At 48.5% G+C, this 22,759-nt stretch overlaps 1 non-coding gene across 1 annotated transcript; it reads right to left on the reverse strand.

Moving 5' to 3' along the window:
* Window positions 1–11,130: 11,130 nt before the first annotated feature.
* On the reverse strand, window positions 11,131–11,202 carry trnaq-uug (transfer RNA glutamine (anticodon UUG)). Its single transcript has one exon. It is a non-coding gene; the product is annotated as a tRNA-Gln (tRNA).
* Between the last annotated feature and the right edge of the window lie 11,557 nt (window positions 11,203–22,759).

The following is a 22,759-nucleotide window of genomic DNA, read 5'->3' on the forward strand; positions in this document are numbered from 1 at the left end:
ACACTGTCTACATGAGCCATCGCTTAGCAACGCTGCAGCAGCGGGCCGGAGAGTTGAGCGCTGAGTTTGTCCGGGACCTACAGACACTCGTGCGGGCCTGCGACAGCAGGGGACCGGCAGTGGAACAGCATGCGGAGCTGCTGGAATGAGACGCCTTCGTTATGGGGATCAGGTCAGTGTACATGCGCCAATGGTTGCTGGAACATGCCGATCTTACCTCACATTTGGCGATCGAGCTGGCCGACACGCTGCAGGCCGCTCTGCACAACTCTGATGCTGTCCAAGCAGGCAATCTCCCGCCGGCCCCGTGGACGCTGCAGACCCCGCAACCCACCGGCGAATCGACCTCGGCTGCTGCCAGTCGCGAGTCTGTGAAGTCCCCGCAACCCACAGGCGAATCGACCTCAGCTGCTGCCAGTCGCGAGTCCGCGCAGTGTTACTTCTGCGGACTCGAAAAGCACCCCCGAAAACACTGCCCGGCCCGAGAAGCTCCTGCTCCAGGTGCAGAAAGAAGGGCCACTTCGCCAAGGTCTGTAAGTCCAAACCACGAGCGGGGTCAAGCAGTGCCGCGTGTTTGGCATGGGGGCAGCCATCTTGGTCGCCACCACATCGCACCACCTCTGACCCACGGCTGCTTACCGGGCACCCCACAGCGCCAGACCAAGATGGCGATTCAACTCTGGCCACCGTGACCCTCGACCAAAGCGCTCCACACCAGCTTGCAAGGTCAATGATGGACATCCTGGTGGAGGGGCACTGGACTAGCTGCCTGTTTGACACGGGCAGCACTGAGAGTTTTATTGACCCGACACGGTGCAACCCTGCAGACTCATGACACAGCCAGTAAGCCAGAGGGTCACCATGGCTTCTGGGTCATATTCCACAGGCATCCGGGTGGGTTGTGTAGCGACATTGGTGATGCAGGGCACAGAATATCGGGACTTTGCGTTACTGGTTACAGCTCTGTGTCCCTGTGCTATTGGGGCTGGACTTCCAGACCCATCTCGAAAGTGTGACTATGGCATATGACAGGCCCCTCCCACCACTCATGGACAGGAATCCTCAGTTTGGTGGGACTTCGCCATATACCCCGCTACTGACCACACACACACCGAACCACAAGTCCCATCCAGCACCATGCCGACAGCTGCGCTACCAACACCACTTGCAGCCTCTCCACCCTCAAGATCCCTCCCCCACCGCTGTTCGCCAACCTGCCCCCAATTGTAAACCTGTGGCAACTAAAAGCAGGAGGTACAGCGCGGGGGACAGGGCCTTCATTCAGTTGGAGGAGCAGCGGCTGCTCAGGGAGGGGATCATTGAGCCAAGCTCAAGCCCTTGGAGGGCCCAGGTTATTGTTGTTTGGACCAGGCAGAAAAATAGGATGGTCGTGGACTATAGTCAAACCACCAATAGGTTCACACAGCTTGACGTGTACCCCCTACCCCGCATCGCGGATATGGTCAATCAGATAGCTCAGTACAAGGTGTACTCAACAATAGATCTGAAATCCACTTATCACCAGCTCCCCATCTGCCCAGAGGACCGCCCCTACACCGCCTTCGAGGCGGGCGGCCGGCTCTATCACTTCCTGCGTGTTCCCTTCGGTGTCACGAATGGTGTCTCTGTCTTCCAGAGGGAAATGGACCGGATGGTGGACCAGTACCGACTGAAGGCCACATTTCCCTATCTGGATAACATCACCATCTGTGGTCATGACTGGCAGGATCACAACACCAACCTCCAACGATTTTTCCAAGTGGCCAAAGCTTTTAACCTTACCGATAAGAGGGACAAGTGTGTGTTCGGAACCACCCGACTTGCTATCGTTGGGTATGTCGTGGAGAACGGGGTCATTGGCCCTGATCCCAACTGTATGCGCCCCCTGTTAGAACTCCCTCTTCCCACCACCCTCAAAGCCCTCAGACGGTGCCTGGGCTTCTTTCCCTATTACGCCCAATGGGTCCCCCATTACACAGACAAGGTCCACCCCCTGGTCAAGTCCACTGCATTTCCCCTCTCTGCTGAAGCCCGCGCGGCCTTCAGCCGCTTTAAAGGGGACATTACCAAGGCAACGATGCATGTGGTGGACGAGACCATTCCCTTCCAAGTAGAGAATGACACCTCCAACTTCGCGCTGGCTGCTACCCTCAATCAGGAAGGCAGGTCAGTAGCAGGTCAGTAGTCTCTCGTACCCTTCAAGGCCTTGAAATTTGGCACTCCGCGGTGGAGAAAGAAGCCCAGGCCATAGTGGAAGCTATTAGGCACTGGAGGCACTATCTCGCCGGCAAAAGGTTCATCTTGCTGACCGACCAGCGCTCGGATGTGTTCATGTTCAGCAACCAACAGCGGGGCAAAATCAAAAATGATAAAATTTTGCGGTGGAGGATAGAACTCTCCACCTACAACTATGATATCCTGTACCGGCCTGGCAGACTCAATGAGCCCCCTGATGCCCTATCCCGGGGAACATATGCCAGCACACAGCTCGACCAGCTGTACACCCTTCATGCACATCTTTGCCACCCGGGGGTCACCCGATTTTACCATTTCGTGAAAGCCCGGAACCTGCCTTACTCCCTTGAGGACATCAGGACGATGACCAGGGACTGCCAAGTCTGCGCTGAGTGCAAACCGCTCTTTTACCGTCCTGAAAAGGCCCTTTGAGCGACTGAGTGTTGACTTTAAGGGCCCCCTTCCCTCCACTGACCGCAATGCCTACTTTCTCAACATAATCGACGAGTACTCGCGGTTCCCCTTTGCCATCCCCTGCCCCAACACCACCACCACATCTGTCATAAAAGCCCTGCACCAGCTCTTCACTCTGTTGGGATATCCCTGCTATATCCACAGTGATAGAGGGTCCTCCTTTATGAGTGACGAGCTGCACCAGTACCTGCTGGCTAGGGGCATTGCTACTATTCGGACCACGAGTTATAATCCCCGGGGAAATGGACAGGTGAAGAGGGAGAATGCCACAGTGTGGAAGGCCACACTTCTAGCCCTTGTCAAAAGGGTTGCCGGTCTCTCGATGGCAGGAGGTCCTCCCCGAGGCGCTCCACTCCATCCGCTCCCTGTTATGCACGTCCACCAATGCCACCCCTCATGAGCGATTCTTCTTTTTCCCAGAAAGTCTGCCACTGGGACCACCCTACCAGCTTGGCTTACGTCCCCAGGGCCAGTGCTGCTCCGGAAACATGTGAGGAGCAATAAATACTCCCCGCTGGTAGAGAGGGTTCACCTACTACATGTGAACCCCCAGTATGCCTACGGGATACTTTCCTGATGGGCGGGAGGATACGGTCTCAGTCCATGACCTGGTGCCCGCAGGAGCAACAGACCACTACCCCGAACACTCCACGGTGACTATGAACCCCGTACCCACCGAGGTGTATACCCATAAGATACCGCGCACATCAAGCCTACACAGACTCCTCATGACACTCCCATACCGGGCACCATGCACATGCATGAGGGGTTACTGACGCCTAGTGGGCTGACACCTCAAGTCAGGCCGGAGCCAGCACAACCACTGTCTCCGGCGCAATCACCACTGGCAATGGTGCAATCATCATCGATGTTACGTAGATTGCAGCGAGAGATTCAACCACCTGATAGACTTAACCTGTAAATATACTTGTAAGAAACTTCGCCCCGTGGGGACTCTCTTTTAAAACAAAGGGGGGGTGAATGTGGTGAACTACATATACCTGTCTGGACACGCCCCCCCCGCTGACTGCTCCTGTGGCTCCTCCCTCTGACCATGGCTCCTCCCACGGACCCCCGTATGAAGGCGATTGGAGGCACTGCTCCACCCTCAGTCTTCAACATGATCCCTTTTGCTGCTAATAAAAGCCTATTGTTCACTTCCAGTCTCCTAGAGTTATTGATGGTGCATCTGAGAGAGTGAGAAAGATTGAGAGAGGGATAAAGTAAGAGTGAGAGAGAAAAAAAGAGAGAGAGTGCAAGAGAGAGAGAGATAGAGAGAGAGCATCTGCCAGGGAGAGAGATTTGAATGGGAAAGTAAGAGAGAGGAAGCAAAAGAGACAGGGAGACAGAGCAAGAGGGAACAAAAAAGACAGTGAGAGAGAGAAGGAAATAAATAGAGTGTGAGATGGAGATCAAGAGAGGGAAAGAGAACAAGAGAGACAGGGAGAAAGAGAAACAGTGAAGGTGAGAGAGCAAGTGAGGCAGGGAATGAGAAACTGAGAATGGGAAAGTGAGAGAGCAAGCAAGACAGGGAATGAGAGTGACAGAGTGTGGTGAACTCTGTGCCTGTCTGGACACGCCCCTGCTGACTGCTCCTGTGGCTCCTCCCACAGGCCCCTGTATAAAGGAGATCTGCGGCCTGACGCTCGGCCTCAGTCTCCAGGACATAGTATGATAGACACTCACTCCTGGTTCCTTCTTCCAGTCAATAAAAGCCGATATCTCACCTTACGTCTCAGTGTGAGTTATTGATGGTGCATCACAGAGACAAAGAGAGAGAGTAAAAGAGGCAGAGAACCAGAGACAGGAAGACTCAAAGTGAGAGAGATGGAGAGAGAGGGAGGGCGAGATAGAGATCAAGAGAGAGAATAAGACAGGGAAATAGAGACAGTAAGAGAGAGGGAGCCAGAGAGCTAGGGAGTAAGCGAGAGAAAGCAAATGAGAGAAGGAGTGAGAGCGACAGACAGGGAGATAGCAACTGAGCCAGGGAGAGAGAGAGAGTGAGAGAGAGAGGGAGAGAGAGATGAGTTTGGGAAAGTGAGGAGAGCAAACAAGAGAGGAAGAGTGACAAAGAGACAGAGCGAGAGTGAGATAGACAGTGACAGAGGGAGAACATGAAAAAGAGGCAGAAAGAAAACAAGAGAGATAAGCAGAGAACAAGAATGACAGAGAGAGGGAAGGAGATGGATAGAGACGGGGAGAGAGTAAGCAAAAGTGTCAGAGAGAGTGTGATAGAGAACAGTGAGAGAGGGAGAGCTTGTGAGAGTAAGATGGCGAGAGGGATAGCACGAGAGGAAGAAAGTGAGAGAGGGTTGGGAGAGAACAAGTGTTACATACCACATGGGTATCCTGTGACTGTCACATGACATTGTCACATGACCATGATGTAATTGAGTCTCTGCTGAACATGATGTAATGGTCTTGTGATGGTAGGGTGATGTAATTTCTCGCCAGTGTGAGGTCACGTGATGGCCTGTTTCAATAGCATAAAAGGGGAAAGCCTTGCTGTGACGCAGGTCAGTTGTGGCTTAATTCATCAGTGATTCTGTTATGCTGCGTATTTGTCTCATGACGCAGTTTTGTTTTAAAGTGGAGTTTTACTTTCTATTGTAAGTTGTGCCAACAGATGTTAAAACCAGTACACACACAAAATGCTGGTGGAACACAGCAGGCCAGGCAGCATCTATAGGGAGAAGCGATGTCGACGTTTCGGGCCGAGACCCTTCATCAGGACTAACCAAAAGGAAATACAGTAAGAGATTTGAAAGTAGTGGGGCGGAAGGGGAAATGCAAAATGATAGGAGAAGACTGGAGGTGGTGGGATGAAGCTAAGAGCTGGAAAGGTGTTTGGCGAAAGTGATAGAGGGAAGGGAAAGGATCATGGGACGGGAGGCCTCAGGAGAAAGAAAGTGGGGAGCACCAGAAGGAGATGGAGAACAGGCAAACAGCTAACTATGTCAGGGATGGGGTAAGAAGGGGAGGAGGGGCATTAATGGAAGTTAGAGAAGTCAATGTTCATGCCATCAGGTTGGGGGCTACACAGCCGGTATATAAGGTGTTGTTCCTCCAACCTGAGTTTGGATTCATTTTGACAGTAGAGGAGGCCGTGGATAGACATAGCAGAATGGGAATGGGACGTGGAATTAAAATGTGTGGCCACTGGGAGCTCCTGCTTTTTCTGGTGGACAGAGTACAGGTGTTCAGTGAAATGGCCTCCCAGTCTGCATCGGGTCTCACCAATATATAAAAGGCCACACCAGGAGCACCGGACGCAGTATACCACACCAGCCAACTCACAGGTGAAGTGTCACCTCACCTGGAAGGACTGTCTGGGGCCCTGAATGGTGGTGAGGGAGGAAGTGTAAGGGCAGGTGTAGCACTTGTTCCGTTTACAAGGAGGGAGGTCGGTGGGAAGGGATGGGGGGGGGGGACGAGTGGACAAGGGAGTCGCGTAGGGAGCGATCCCTGCGAAAAGCAGAAGGGGGGGGGAGGGAAAAATGTGTTTGGTAGTGGGATCCTGTTGGAGGTGGCAGATGTTATGGAGAATTATACGTTGGACCTGAAGGCTGGTGGGGTGGTAGGTGAGGACAAGGGGAACCCTATCCCGAGTGGGGTGACGGGTGGATGGGGTGAGGGCAGATGTGCGGGAAATGGGAGAGATGCGTTTGAGAGCAAAGTTGATGGTGGACGAAGGGAAGCCCCTTTGTTTAAAAAAGGAAGACATCTCCTTCGTCCTGGAATGAAAAGCCTCATCCTGAGAGCAGATACGGCGGAGACGGAAGAATTGTGAGAAGGGGATAAAAACATTGCCAGTTTTGATTCCCACCTTTGCAGTCCAGTTGGAGAGTGAAGAATTTATTGAAGTATGGATAACCTGAAGGATCGAGAAAAGTTGGTGTTGTCAGCGGTGAAACAAGTTCGACCTTATCTGATCCTCATTCGAAAGGAATTAGTAACCTGTATCCGAGATAGTGCCTGCTAAAGAGCAGAAAGGACTGGAGCAGGGTTTCGCCAAGGAAAGGTCAGCACCTTTAAGCCATTTTATTTCCTTCCTCATAAATCCTTTGGGCAAGGCATATCTTGGCTGGGATCAGCAGTAACGTCGCGCCATTAAGGAATTTGTTACTTCAGGAAAGTCTCTCCTAATTGACTGTATACATCATTTAAGAACTTTAATATTTTTAACTGCGTTCGCATTTCTCGCTTTAAGAACTGTTCATGTTGCCGTATTGCAGTTAACTTCTGGTTAAGTTAGTCGTTTGATAACTTTTGGGGTTTTTTGGAGCAGTGTTTAATAAATGTTTTATTTTTTTAAGAACTTGTCTTAATTCTATATTCATTGTTGCCATATTGTAACACAAGTGAGAGTGAGAGACAGGGAGAGAGAGAGCTTGACAGAGAGAGGGAAAGAGAAACAGGGAGACCTAGAGAGAGCAAAAGAGATGGGGGAGAGAAAGAGTGATAGAGAAAATGGAGAGAGGGAGAATGAGAGAGAGACAGCAGGTGGGAGAGCAAGTACTTGGATTTTCAGAAAGACTTTAACAAGGCACCACACACAAGGCTGCTTAACACCATAATTACCCAAGGTATTACAGGAAAGATAGAAGCATGGATAAAGCTGATTGACAGGAAGAAATGTGTTTAGGAATAAAGGGTGCTTTTTCTGGTTGGCTGCCAGTGACTAGTAGTGTTCTGCATGGGTTAGTATTGGGATCCCTTCCCACATTATACATCAACTATTGACAGAATTGATGGCTTTGTGGCAAGTTTGCAGACAACATGAAGTTAGGTAGAGTGGCAGGTAGTATTGAGGAAACAGAAGGCTGCAGAAGGACTTAGGCAGATAGGGAAAACGGGCCAAGAAGTGGTTGCTGGAACATAGTGTATGGTTATGCATGTTGATCGAAGGCAAAGACTATTAAGAGAGAAAAGAAAATAAAATTAAGATTTCTGAAGTACAAAGGGAGCCCCTGTACATGCAGAATTTCCTTAAGGTCAAGTTCCAGGTTAAGTCGGTGGTGAGGAAGGCAAATACAATATTAACATTCATTTTAAGAAGACTAGAATATAAAAGCAAAGACGTACTTCTGAAGCTTTAAGCACATTGGTCAGGCCACACAGAGTATAGTGTGGACGTTTAATCTAAGAAAAACTGTGCTGGTATTGGAGAATATTCAAGAGAATTATTCTGAGAATGAAAGGGTTAGAGTATGATTTGCATTTGATGTCCTTTTACACACTAGATTTTAGAAGAATGAGAGGTTATCTCATTTTAATCCATCAACTATTGAAAGTCAGAGACAGTGGATGTTGAGTGGTTGTTTGTATAGTCAGTCTAGACTTAGAGTCTCAGAAATGAAAGATGCACCTTAGAACAGAGCTGAGAAAGAATTTCTTTAGCCAGAGACTGGTGAATCAGAGTAATTCATTGTCATAGACAGCTGTGGGGGCCATTGTATATTTAGAGGTTTTTAAATTCTTGATTAGTCTGGGCATCAAAAGTTATGCAAACAGGCAGGAAAATAAGGTTAAGAGGGATGATAAATCATCTATGATGGAATGGTGGACAGATTCAATAGGCTGAATGGCCAAATTCTTCTCCTATGCCTTATGGTTTTATGGTCTCATTGGGGGTTTTTTAAAGACATTTATATAGTCATATGAATGTGAAGGAGCTGGAAGGATATGAACAATGCATAGGTAAGTTGTTAGCTGAACTGTCCATTAAATTATGAATTTAATTAGTTAGGCACAACATATAGAGACAATTCACTATAACTGGACTCAAGGAACAGTGATCTCACATACTGTATTTATAGCAAATTGTGTGCATAAGTTGGATTCTGCTTCCAAGTAGTTGCTTTACTACCTTCAGTTTAATCACAGCATTTCTTACCTCAGGTGAAACTTCACAATTCCAAAGTCATTTTAAGCCTGGGAAAGAGAATATCTTTAAGCCCTTTTCCTGCAGCCTTTCCCTTTTTAAAAGGTAAGTGATTGTTCCATGCCCCATGCTGGAAAGCAAGGCTTGACATATCTTGATCATAAAAATTTTATTAGAATTCAAACTCCGTATATATATTTCCGTAACTATTTCTTCATCACAGCACATTTTTATTAGTGGGAAAAATATGTATAAATTCCATGTATAACTTATTTTGAGATATCATTTACCTTGCAGTTTATTTTAATCCAGAAGTACTCAAAAGAGGCAGGTCAGGATTTGGAATCATACTTCATATTGGTATTGATATTTAATCAGAAATTTTCAATGGACATATAAAAATAAATTTATTTGAAGTAATTTTAAAATAGATGAAGAGAAAACCGTTTGAGAAGGAGCAAGCAAGCAAGGAGCAAGACATTGAGTGGTAAGTGGTACAGAAGGCACAAAAGATTAGAGATAAAGGGATTGCTCAATGGAATAATTTTAAATCATGACTGGAATCAGGAGTAAATAATATTATTGATATAATATAAATGTGTAATCAAGACATGTGAAAATGGGTCTCTCCTCTGACTCCAGGAAGGAAAAGAAAATTAAAAGGAATTTCAGATAACGATTACCAAGTTCTAAGTTCAAAGTAAATGTAATATCAAAGTACATATATATCACTCATATACAACCCAGAGATTCATTTTCTTGTGGGCATTCACAATAGAACAAAATACAATAGAATTAATGAAAAGTTACACATAAACAAACAACCAATGTGAAAAAGAAGACATATTGTTCAGATAAATACATGATTTGTTTAAATATCTATGACAGTAAGTCTGTAGACTGAATCAGGTAAGTTGTGAAAAATAAAGTTATCTAATCCGGAGAAGCAGCCTGATGTTGTCATGCATTCTTCATGATGGCATTTACATGCTGATCCCAGGATTGCTCCTCTGATATAACACCGAAATATTTAAAATTTCTTAAACTCTCTATATCCAGTATCCTGATAAGGATTGACTCATGTACCAGGTTTCTTCCTCATGCAGTTGAGGTTGAATCAGAAGTAGATGTTCCAGCAGCATTCAATCAGATTTTCAGTCATCCATCTATATTCCAATTCATCACTATATTGGATTCACCCAGTAATAGATATATCATCAGCAAACTTGAATACAGCACTGGAGTTATAATCAGCTGCTCATTCATAATTATAAAGTAAGTAAGGCAAAGAGTTAAACACTTGTGATGTACCTATGAGTAGAGGAGATGTTACTGCGATTCCTTACTAACTGGTGTCTGCAAGCAACAAAATTGAGATGGGTGGATATGGAGGTATCAAGGCCCAGGTTTTAGAATTTAGTGATGTTTTAAGGGAAGATACTGTGAATGCAGAGACGCGGTCATCTGCTGTTGATCTGTTGTATTAAATAAAATACTATCAAATTAGCAGCCTTACGACGGGCCCCTGTGGATGAAACTAAAATGGCATGGGAGCATGATTTAAATACCTCCTTATCTGATGAGAGCTGGGACTCGATTCTCAAATCAGTTAACTCAACCTCTCTCTGTGCTCGCCGTTGCCTTTTACAGTTTAAGATTGTTCATAGAGCCCATATGTCTAAATCTAAACTATCTCGATTCTACCCTGACATTAGTCCGCTCTGTGATAAATGCAAGAGGGGCGTGGCCTCTCTCATTCATATGTACTGGTTCTGTCCTAGCTTGGAGAAATTTCGGAAAGATGTCTTCACTACGTTATCGTATATTCTGAATCAGCACCTAGAACCAAACCCCTTAATTGCTTTGTTCGGTTTCAGGGGCGAGACAGATTTACGTCTGAGTCCGACCAAATGCCGAATATTATCCTTTGCCTCTCTCCTGGCTAGACGCTTGATCCTCCTCAGTTGGAGAGATGTTGCCCGGCCCACTCATGCTCAATGGCTTAACGACATCATGGCCTGGTTAGACCTCCAAAAAATTCATTATTCAGTTCTCAATTCGGATCTAAAGTTCCATAAGGTCTGGGGACCTTTTATCGAGTACTTTCATAACCTTCCTCTTGACTAGGGTTTTTTTTCCTTTTCGGTCCCTTGCTTTCAGCTCCTTTTTTTTTGGTAGTAGGCATTACTATCCTCTGTTGCTAAGTGTATTCACAGTCTGGGAGTTTGATTGTCCTGATTTATATTCTCTATATTGTGTTGTGGTTGGTCTGGAGTTTTTTTTGTGTTGTGGAGTTGGGGGAGGACACTAAGTTTACTTGTCTTCAATTTAGGTGCTTTTTAAAAAAATTCTCTCTATCATATTGTCATTGTTGCTTAATTTTGCACTGTATTAATGTTCCTCATTGTGATTCGGGGTTTTTTAATTTGTAAAATGTATTAAAAAAATAAAAAAAATATTATAGTCATTGCTCCAGTAATAAAAAGCCCTACAAGGATAACAAACAATAGCATTATTGCCTCAGACAGAGTAAATAAAGGTCTCACCGAGATTTGAACTCGGATCGCTGGATTCAAAGTCCAGAGTGCTAACCATTACACCATGAGACCATTCTGAAGAAAACGCTGGATCAAATACTTAATAAAGCAGTCTGTGTTTGACATTTCATTCTTTCTCTATTGTTGTTCTTAAGGTGTAACGAAGTGTCAGCCTTCTAGAAATGGCATTGATTATTTCATTCCTAAAGTACGGCACATTCTCCCCGGGGCACTAGCACAACTAGAAGACCGAGATCCTGTGACGTCACCCGCCGCTCAACCGTCAGAGTTCCGAACAACACACACAACGTGCCGAAGGAACCAGGCAGTTTTTATGGAAATTAATAAGCAGTCGAAATTTCGGACCGAGACTCATCAGCAGAACTGCAATGTCGACTGTTACTTCAGCATTTTGTGTGTTATGCTTGGATTTCCAGCCTCTGCAGATTTTCTCTTCTTTGTGAGTGTTGAGTGCGCCCACTTCCGCTGTGCAAATTTTAAAATAAATGAGAGTGGGAGGGAGTTGGTGCACCATCAATAACTCACACTGAGACGTAGGCGAGATATCGGCTTTTATTGACTGGAAGAAGGAACCAGGAGTGAGTGTCTATCATAGAAGGTCCTGGAGACTGAGGCCGATCTTCAGGCCGCAGGTCTCCTTTATACAGGGGCCTGTGGGAGGAGCCACAGGAGCAGTCAGCAGGGGCGTGTCCCGACAGGCACATAGTTCACCACATGAGGGGCAATAACTGTTCCTGAACCAGGAGCAGTGTGTCCTGAGGCTCCTGTACTTCCTTCCTGATGGTTGAGGTGATGCACCATCAATAACTCACACTGAGACGTAGGCGAGATATCGGCTTTTATTGACTGGAAGAAGGAACCAGGAGTGAGTGTCTATCATAGAAGGTCCTGGAGACTGAGGCCGATCTTCAGGCCGCAGGTCTCCTTTATACAGGGGCCTGTGGGAGGAGCCACAGGAGCAGTCAGCAGGGGCGTGTCCCGACAGGCACATAGTTCACCACATTCACCCCCCCTTCGTTTGAAAAAGTCCTCATGTAGCGAAGGTTCTTACAAGTCAAGCCGATCAGGCGGTCGAATCTGTCGCTGCGATCTACGTAGCACCGGCTGTGACCGCATAGGTGCCGGCAACATTGGCGATTGCACAGGGGACGGGGGTTGCGCGTGTTCTTGCCCACTAGGCGCCGGTGATCCCTCATGCATGTGCGAGGCGCCTGGTATAAATGCGTACGAAACGCCCGGTATACAAGTGTCGTGAGGAGTCTGTGTAGGGCCTGGTGAGTACGGTGTCACCTCTGGTGCAGGGTTCACAGTTACCGGAGAGCCTTCAGGGTAGTGGTCTGCTGCACCTGCGGGTGCCAGGTCGCGGATGGAGACCGTGTCCTCCCGCCCATCAGGTAAGACCACGTAAGCATACTGGGGGTTCGCATGGAGAAGGTGAACCCTCTCCACCAGCGGGGAGTATTTATTGCTCCTCACATGTTTCCGGAGCAGCACTGGCCCCGGGGACGTCAGCCAAACTGGTAGGGTGGTCCCAGTGACAGACTTCCTGGGAAAAGAGAATAGGCGTTCGTGAGGGGTGGCATTGGTGGACGTACATAACAGAGAGCGGATAGAGTGCAGTGCCTCAGGGAGGACCTCCTGCCATCGAGAGACCGGCAACCCTTTGGACTTAAGGGCTAAAAGTGTGGCCTTCCACACTGTGGCATTCTCCCGCTCTACCTGGCCATTACCCCGGGGATTATAACTCGTGGTCCGACTGGTAGCAATGCCCCTAGCTAGCAAGTACTGGCGCAGCTCCTCACTCATAAAGGAGGACCCTCTATCACTGTGGATATAGCAGGGATACCCGAACAGAGTGAAGAGCTGGCGCAGGGCTTTTATGACGGACATGGCAGTGGTGTCGGGGCAGGGGATGGCAAAGGGGAACCGTGAGAACTCGTCAATAACACTGAGAAAATAGACATTGCGGTCAGTGGAGGGAAGGGGGCCCTTAAAGTCAACACTCAGGCGTTCAAAAGGGCGGGTGGCCTTGACAAGTTGTGCCGTGTCAGGACAGTAGAAGTGCGGTTTGCACTCGGCACAAATTTGGCAGTCCCTGGTCATCGTCCTGATGTCCTCCAGGGAGTACGGCAGGTTCCGAGCTTTCACAAAATGGTAAAATTGGGTGACCCCCGGATGGCAAAGTTGTGCATGAAGGGCGTACAGCTGGTCGAGCTGCGTGCTAGCACATGTTCCCCGGGATAGGGCATCAGGGGGCTCATTGAGTCTGCCAGGCCGGTACAGGATATCATAGGTGTAGGTGGAGAGTTCTATCCTCCACCGCAAAATCTTATCATTTTTGATCTTGCCCCGCTGTTGGTTGCTGAACAGGAACGCAACCGAGCGCTGGTCGGTCAGCACAGTGAATCTTTTGCCAGCAAGATAGTGCCTCCAGTGCCTAACAGCCTCCACTATGGCCTGGGCTTCTTTCTCCACTGCGGAGTGCCGAATTTCAGAGCCTTGGAGGGTGCAAGAAAAGAATGCTACTGGTCTGCCTTCCTGATTAAGGGTAGCAGCCAGAGCGAAATCGGAGGCATCACACTCCACTTGGAAGGGAGCGGTCTCGTCCACTGCATGCATCGTAGCTTTGGCAATGTCCGCTTTAATGCAGTTGAAGGCCGCGCAGGCCTCAGCAGAGAGGGGAAATGAGGTAGACTTGACCAGGGGGCGAGCCTTGTCTGCGTAATGGGGGACCCATTGGGCGTAATAGGAAAAAAACCCCAGGCACCGTCTGAGGGCCTTGAGAGTGGTGGGAAGAGGGAGCTCTAACAGGGGGCGCATACGTTCGGGATCAGGCCCAATAACCCCGTTTTCCACGACATACCCAAGTATAGCAAGGCGGGTGGTACCAAAAACACACTTGTCCCTGTTATAAGTAAGGTTCAGAGCTGCGGCCACTTGGAGAAACCGTTGGAGGTTGGCGTCGTGATCTGGCCTGTCATGACCACAGATGGTGATGTTATCCAGATAGGGAAATCTGGCCTGCAGTTGGTACTGGTCCACCATCCGGTCCATTTCCCTCTGGAAGACAGAGACACCATTCGTGACACCGAAAGGGACGCGCAGGAAGTGATAGAGCCGGCCGCCCGCCTCGAAGGCGGTGTAGGGGCGGTCCTCTGGGCAGATGGGGAGCTGGTGATAAGCGGATTTCAGATCTATTGTCGAGTACACCTTATACTGAGCAATCTGGTTGACCATATCCGCGATGCGGGGTAGGGAGTATGCGTCAAGCTGCGTAAACCTATTGATGGTTTGACTATAGTCCACCACCATCCTATTTTTCTGCCCAGTCCGAACAACAACCACCTGGGCCCTCCAAGGGGTGCTCGGCTCAATGATCCCCTCCCTGAGCAGCCGCTGCACCTCCGACTGAATGAAGGCCCGATCCCCCGCGCTGTACCTCCTGCTTTTGGTTGCCACAGGTTTACAGTCGGGGGTCAGGTTGGCGAACAGCGGTGGGGGAGGGATCTTGAGAGTGGAGAGGCTGCAAGTGTCGGTAGCGCAGCTGTTGGCCTGGTTCTGGATGGGATGTGTGTGTCCGTGTGTGTGTGTGGTCAGTAGCGGGGTATGTGAAGAAGTCCCACAAAACTGAGGATTCTTGACAGTGAGTGGTGGGAGGGGCCCGTCGTATACCATAGTCACACTTTCGAGATGGCTCTGGAAGTCCAGCCCCAATAGCACAGGTGCACACAGATTAGGCATGACCAGCAGTTCAAAGTCCCGATATACTGTGCCTTGCACCACCAAAGTCGCTACACAACCCGCCCGGATGTCTGCGGACTGCGACCCAGAGGCCAAATGGAACCTCCGACTGACCGGCCGCGTTGCAAGTCCGCAGCGTTGCACTGTGTCCGGGTGAATAAAACTCCCAGTGCTGCCCGTGTCAAACAGGCATCCAGTCCAATGCCCCTCCACCTGGATGTCCATCATGGATCTTGCAAGCTGGTGTGGGGCGCTTTGGTCGAGAGTCACAGTGGCCAGAGTTGGATCGCCGTCGGGGTACCCGGTCAGCATCGGAGGGTCGGGGGCGGGGCATGCTGACGCCGACAAAGATGGCCGCTCACATCCGGGGTACCCGGTCAGCATCCGAGGATCGGGGGCGGGGCGTGCTGACGTCGACAAAGATGGCCGCCCACATCCCGGCATGCAAGATGGCGGCCCCCACGTTTCACCCGCAGCGCTGCACTCCGCTCGAGGTTGAGACTTACAGACCTTGGCGAAGTGGCCCCGCTTTCCGCAGCTGGAGCAGGTCGCTTCTCGCGCTGGACAGCGTTGTCGAGGATGTTTCTTTTGGCCACAGAAATAACAAAGCACGAGTTTCTTACGGGCCACAGCCGTGGTCTGGGTCGGGGAGCTCGTGGAATCGCGACTGGCGGCGGCGTTGGCGAATTCGCTCCCGGGAGCCGGCGGTGGCGGGGTCTGAGGCGTCCACGAAACCGGCGGGGAATCGCGCGACTGGTCAGCGTCGGCGTTATGCCGCGCAGCTTCTAGAGCGTTGGCCTTCTCTATCGCCGAGCTTAAGGTAAGATCCGAGTTCTCCAGCAGCCGCTGGCGCATGTACACTGACCTCAGTCCCGTCACAAAGGCGTCTCGCACCAGCAGCTCCGCATGCTGTTCTGCCGTGAGCGTCTTGCAGTCACAAGCTCGGACGAGTATCTGTAGTGCTCGGAGAAACTCAGCGCACGATTCGCCAGGCCGCTGTTGCCGGGTAGCTAAGCGATGTCTTGCGTAGACGGTGTTCACCAGCCGCAGGTACTGTCGTTTGAGGGCGTCCAGTGCCCCTTCGTAGGTCGGCAGGTCCCGGATAAAGGAGTAAACTTTGGAGGAGACCCTCGAGAGTAGGATTCTGTGCATAACGGCGGGTTCAGTCGCACGAAGCTCCGCCAAGTACGATTGGAAGCATGCAAGCCAGTGTTCAAAAGCGAGAGCTGCGTCAGGGTCTTGAGGGTCCAAATCCAACCGGTCTGGACGCAAAACGGGTTCCATGTTTTAAAACTTCCAGTCAATAAAATTGATGCACCATCAATAACTCACACTGAGACGTAGGCGAGATATCGGCTTTTATTGACTGGAAGAAGGAACCAGGAGTGAGTGTCTATCATACAAGGTCCTGGAGACTGAGCCGATCTTCAGGCCGCAGGTCTCCTTTATACAGGGGCCTGTGGGAGGAGCCACAGGAGCAGTCAGCAGGGGCGTGTCCCGACAGGCACATAGTTCACCACAGGAGTGATCGGTTTTATAACTGCTGTTGTATAGGAATCCCATCGGCAGATTGCTCACAGTAAACTTACATAAATGTTGCTAGCTGTTTAACCATTTAGAACCAGGACTTCTCTTCCGCGACGAATCACAGTACTGTACGCTAACAAGTCGTGTTGACGTCACCGACGTAGTTCAAATTTCAAAGTAAAATTTATTATCAGAGTGCACGCGGCACCACTACAACCCAGAAATTTTTTCTCCTGAGGACGCACTTAACAAAAATCAATAGAAGCACACTTAGAAGACAACAAACTGAAAATATAAATAAATACCAATATATATTGAAAGCGTATGTAGGTTTTTGCAAATGAAAAGACATGAGGAATTTTATGTCTAAGGGAATCCATGACAACTAATTCATTGAACTCCAGAAAGACAAAATGTGTAAAATATTTAATTATGTAATGACAACCTGTCTGGACACGCCCTCTGCTGACTGCTCCTGTGGCTCCTCCCACAGACCCCGGTATAAAGGCGATCAAGGCCTGAGCCCGGCCTCTCAGTCTCCAGGATGTAGTATGGTGGTCAACCACTGTTTGTTCCTTCTTCCAGTCAATAAAAGCCGATATCTCGCCTCACGTCTCAGACAGTTATTGATGGTGCATCACAGTCCATCTCCAGTTCTCAGGCACGAATGAGTGAACTGTCACAAGGCTGTGGCGCCAGACAGCATCCTAGGGCGGGTACTCAGGATATAAACAGCACAACTGGCAGATGTGTTTACAAACATTTTTAATCTCTCCCTCTCCCAGTGTAGAGTGCCCTCTTGCTTCAAAACTTCCACCATTGTCCCTGTACCAAAACAGACAAGGGTAACATGTCTGAACGACTGGTGTCCTGTTGCACTTACATCAATAATAAGCAAAGGTATTGAGAAGCTGGTCAAGGAATACATCCGCAGCTTGTTACCATCCAAACTGGACCCCCTACAATTTGCCTACTGACACAACTGATTTACAGATGACCCAATAGCCACAGCTCTACATACCACCCTTTTGGAGAAGGATGTGAGAATGTTGTTGTTGGACTATAGTTCAGCATTCAACACCATAATTCCATCCAGGCTCGACAAGAAGCTCAGAGACCTCGGCCTTCACCCTGCCTTGTGTAACTGTATCCTGGACTTCCTGTTAGATCGCCACTAGGTGGTAAAGATGGGTCCCTCACCCTCAACACAGGTGCCCCTCAGGGCTGTGTAATAAGCCCCTCCTTTACTCTCTGTATACCCATGACTGTGTCAACACCTACAGCTCCAATCTGCTAATTAAATTTGCTGACAACACTACATTGATTGGCCTAATCTCAAACATTAATGAAGTGACTTACAGGGAAGAAGTCATCACCCTGACACAGCGATGTCAAGAAAACAACCTCTCCCTCAATGTCACAACAACAAGGGAGCTGGTTGTGGATTACAGGTGGAATGGAGTCGGGTTAATCCCTATTGACATCGATGGATCTGGGGTTGAGAGGCTGAACAGTTTTAAGTTCCTTGGCATAAACATCACCGAGGATCTCACATAGTCTGTATATACCAGCTGTGTGGTGAAAAAAGCACAACAGCACCTCTTTCTCCTCAGACGGTTGAGGAAGTTTGGTGTGGGCCCCCAAATCCTAGGAACTTTCTACAGGGGCACAATTGAGAGCATCCTGACTGTCTGCATCACTGCCTGGTACGGGAACTGTACTTCCCTCAATCGCAGGACCCTGCAGAGAGTGGAGCAGAGAGCCCAGAGCATCTGTGGATGTGAACTTCCCATGATTCTGGACATTTACAGAGACAGGTGTTTAAAAAGAGCCTGAAAGATCATTGGAGACCCAAGTCACCCCAACCACAAACTGTTCCAATTGCTACCATCCGGGAAACATTTCCATGGGCTTCTTACACCAGGCCATCAGATTGATTAATTCATACTGATACATTCTTTCAGTCCTGTACAGTAGACCCCCCTCCCCCATATTAGACAGTGATGCAGCCTGTCAGAATGTTCTCCACGGTACATCTATAGAAATTTTTGAGTGTATTTGTTGACAGACCAAATATCTTCAAACTCCTAATGAAATATAGCCGCTGCCTCGCCTTCTTTATAACTGCATCGATATGTTGGGACCGAGCTAGATCCTCAGAGATCTTGACACCCAGGAACTTGAAGCTGCTCACTCTCTCCTCTTCTGATCCCTCTATGAGGATTGGTATGTGTTCTTTCATCTTACCCTTCCTGAAGTGCACAATCGGCTCCACAATACAGGGGAAGCCCAAGTTCTTCAGCTCATTGAATGAAAGGAGGAGAAAGTATTGATAAAGTAAGGAGGCATGGGATCCAAGGGGACATTGCTTTGAGTATCCAGAATGACTTGCCCACAGAAGACTAAGAGTGATTGTAGACAGGTCATATTCTGCATGGAGGTCGGTGACCAGTGGAGTGCTTCAGGGATCTGTTCTGGGACCCTCACTCTTAGTAATTTTTATAAATGACCTGGATGAGGAAGTGGAGAGATGGGTTAGTAAGTTTGTTGATGACACAAATGTTGGGGGTGTTGTGGACAGTGTGGAGGGCAGTCAGAGGTTACAGCAGGACATTGATAGGATGTAAAACTGGGCTGAGAAGTGGCAAATGGAGTTCAACCCAGATAAGTGTGAATTGGTTCATTTTGGTAGGTCAAATATGATGGCAGAGTATAGTATTAATGGTAACACTCTTGGCAGTGTGGAGGATCAGAGGGATCTTGGGGTCCGAGTCCATAGGACGCTCAAAGCAGCTGTGCAGGTTAACTCTGTGGTTAAAAAGGCGTATGTGCCTTGGCTTTCATTAATCAAGGAACTGAATTTAGGAGCCAAAAGGTAATGTTGCAGCTGGTCAGACCCCACTTGGAGTACTGACTTGGTCGCCTCACTACAGGAAGGATATGGAAATTATAGAAAGGGTACAGAGGAAATTTACAAGGATGTTGTCTGGATTGGGGATCAAGCCTTATGAGAATAGGTTGAGTGAACTCGGCCTTTTCTCCTCGGAGCGACAGAGGATGAGAGGTGACCTGATAGAGGTGTACAAGATGATGAGAGGCATTGATAGTGTGGATAGTCAGAGGCTTTTTCCCAGGGCTGAAATGGTTGCCACAAGAGGACAAAGGTTTAAGGTGCTGGGGAGTAGGTACAGAAGAGATGTCAGGGGTAAGTTTTTTCACTCAGAGGATGGTGAGTGCATGTAATGGGCTGCCGGCAATGGTGGTGGAGGTGGATATGATACGATAGGATCTTTTAAGAGACTCCTGGATAAGTACATAGAAAAATGGAGGGTTATGGGTAAGCCTAGTAATTTCTAAGGTAGGGACATGTTCAGCACAACTTTGTGGGTTTTCTATATTTGTATGACGCAGTGATGGGAATTCACTACACCTAGAAATTCCTTTTTTTTAGTGGTGCATGTCGGTGGGAAATGTATAATCATGGCTATTTTTGATGGGAGGAGTTTTGCACCTTCTGCAGAGATGTGCTGGCTGAGCAGATCAATAGTTGACAAATTAGTATTTAATAGTTAAATAATCGACCTGTGTTGGCTTAAGTGCTTTAAAAGGGTGCAGAGATGAGATACGTGTTTGGATTTGGACTCACAAATTTATCATACACTGTCCACAACACCTCCAACATTTGTGTCATCAACAAACTTACTAACCCATCTCTCCACTTCCTCATCCAGGTCATTTTTAAAAATTACTTAGGGGTCCCAGAACAGATCCCTGAGGCACTCCACTGGTGACCAACATTAACTTTCTGGCTAAACGTACTGAAATGTCTTGAATGAGTGGGACTGGCTAATGACCGAGTTTGCCAACATGGTGTTATGATTCCTGTCCCCTCCTTTGTGAGAATTGCAAGAGCACCCATCGAAAGTGGGGGGGGGGGGGGTCAGTAGACCCAGTCAGAGAGAGAGAGAGAAACGTGCCAAATTGCAGGTCCCACCCAGGATACAGAATAAAGACAACAGCGTCTATTGTCTCATGGAGACCACATGAAAAGCCCTCGGGCAAGGTGGGCTGGCTGAGAGAGAGATTGCATCATCCCAACCTGATTGACACCTGCGACCCCGTGAGGAAGTATAAAGGAGAGTCTCAGGGGGACAGCCCCCTCAGACGCACCAAGAAGACACGAGAGAGTGATCCCGCAGCAGCGGGAAGCCATTCTGAAGGAAGCCACGTGCGTTAGATTCCGGGATTGGAATCTGTGGCTGGAATCACAGAAAACCGCTTTAACTAACATCGGGGAGAGGAAACCAACGCTCCCCCCACCCCCCGATTTCACGGAAGATTCATCAAGACTCGGCAAGTTCTTTCTCTTCTCCCCCAATCTCTCTCTCTCGGTCGCCCCACTTGAAACCCAGCGATTTTCAAAGGGCTGAGGCTTGCAGGCTTCTGAATGACTTTTATATTTCCAACGGACAATCTATTAACCCCTAGACTCCAGCAGAGCTCACTTCTTAATGATGATTATTAATATACCCGCGCTTTAGATTGAGTGTTGACGATGTGCACTATCTGAGTGTATGTATTAACCTTACTTTTGTGTCCCTTTATAAATAAAAACGTTTGAAAATAGTGCCATCAGACTCTCTATCTTTGCTGGTAAGTTATCCAATTATGGGATACGTAACAACTTGGGGTTTCTCGTCTCGGGATTTGACACCAAATTGGGAGGCCAGTGAATCGGGCTTGTAAATCAAAAAACTTGAATCTGGTTACGCGGGTAGCCAGACGAGAAACCAGCAAAGATGGACATGGGTGAATTTATGGAAAACCCGACGGTGGGGGCACTAGAGGCGGCCACCAAATCAGACTTGTTAAATTTAGCGAAGGGGTTGAACCTCTCAGAGGTGAGGTCATCCATGAAAAAGCGGGAGGTACGAAGGGCCATAACCCAGTATTACTTTGGGAAGAAGGTGTTTGAAGCTGAGGTATTGGGAGATATCCCTGAAAAGGTACCATCAAGTGGGACGGTTCAGTTAGAGGTGGAGAAATTAAGGCTGGAACATGAAATTAAGTTAAAAGAGCTGGAAGCGGCTGAGAGAGAGAGAGAAAGGATTGAGAGAGAGAGAGAGAGAAAGGCAAAGACAGCATGAAATTCACCTAAAGGAGCTAGAAGCAGTCGAGAAAGAGAAACAGAGGAAGCATGACTGGGAGATGGAGAAGATGAGGAACGAGCGAAGAGATCAAGGATTAGACCAAGCGGAGCGGTTTAATGTTAGTAGGGAGTTGAGATTGGTGTCCCCTTTCGAGGAAACAGATGTCGATAGTTATTTCTTGCTTTTTGAAAAGGTGACAGTAAATCAGAAGTGGCCAAAAGAGCAGTGGGTGGCGTTGTTACAAAGTGTGTTAAAGGGGAAGGCCCAACGAGCATATGCGGCCTTGTCCCTGGAGGAGGGAGGAGTGGAGAATTATGATGAGGTAAAAAAGGTCATTCTCCGGACTTACGAATTGGTACCTGAGGCTGATAGACAAAAGTTTAGAAATTTAAGGAAAGGGTGGAATCAAACGTATACCAAGCTAGCCCATGAGAAGGGAGTGCTCTTGGACCGTTGGTGCACCGCGGAAAGAGTGGGCGAGGATTATGGGCGTCTCAGGGAGTTACTTTTGATCGAGGAATTTAAAAGTTGTGTTCCGGAGGAGATCCGGGTGTATTTGAATGAGAAGCCGGATAAGTCCATGTCAGAATTTGCTAGGTTTGCGGACGAATATGTCCTAACCCACAAGACAAAGACTTCCTCGAATAAAGGTCCCCAGAGACACTGTGGGAATGATCGAGAAAGTCCGACGAGTGAGGCAGAGGTTCCACCAGGAGCTAGCGGTAAGGTTGAGGGGGAAAGGCAAGACGGCCAGAGGGTTCCAGGTTTGACCTGTTTTAATTGTGGAAAGGAGGGGCACATTGCATCTCGATGCTTTGCTCCGAGAAAAGAGATAGGAAGGGGGAAAGCCGCAGTCCCTATCGGGTGTGCCGTGGTAATCAACAAATCGACCAGAGAGCCAAGGGTAGACAGAGTACGAGAGGGCTCTGGGAGTTGTCTGTCACACAGAACCGTGTCTGTGACGGAGGGAGACACACCAGTTTCCGTACGAATCTGGATGGATACGGGCTCTGAATTATCCCTGGTTAGCCGTAAGGTACTAGAATTTGGTCGGGAAACGGGCATGGTAAAGGTGGAAGGAATAAATAAACGGATAGAAATGGTGCCCTTATAGAAGGTCATTCTGGATTGTGAGCTGGTGTATGGATCAGTTGAAGTGGGGGTGCCCTCAGAATTCCCGAGAGGGGACA

Source organism: Hypanus sabinus (assembly GCF_030144855.1).
Source record: "Hypanus sabinus isolate sHypSab1 chromosome Y unlocalized genomic scaffold, sHypSab1.hap1 SUPER_Y_unloc_8, whole genome shotgun sequence".
Taxonomy (NCBI): domain Eukaryota; kingdom Metazoa; phylum Chordata; class Chondrichthyes; order Myliobatiformes; family Dasyatidae; genus Hypanus; species Hypanus sabinus.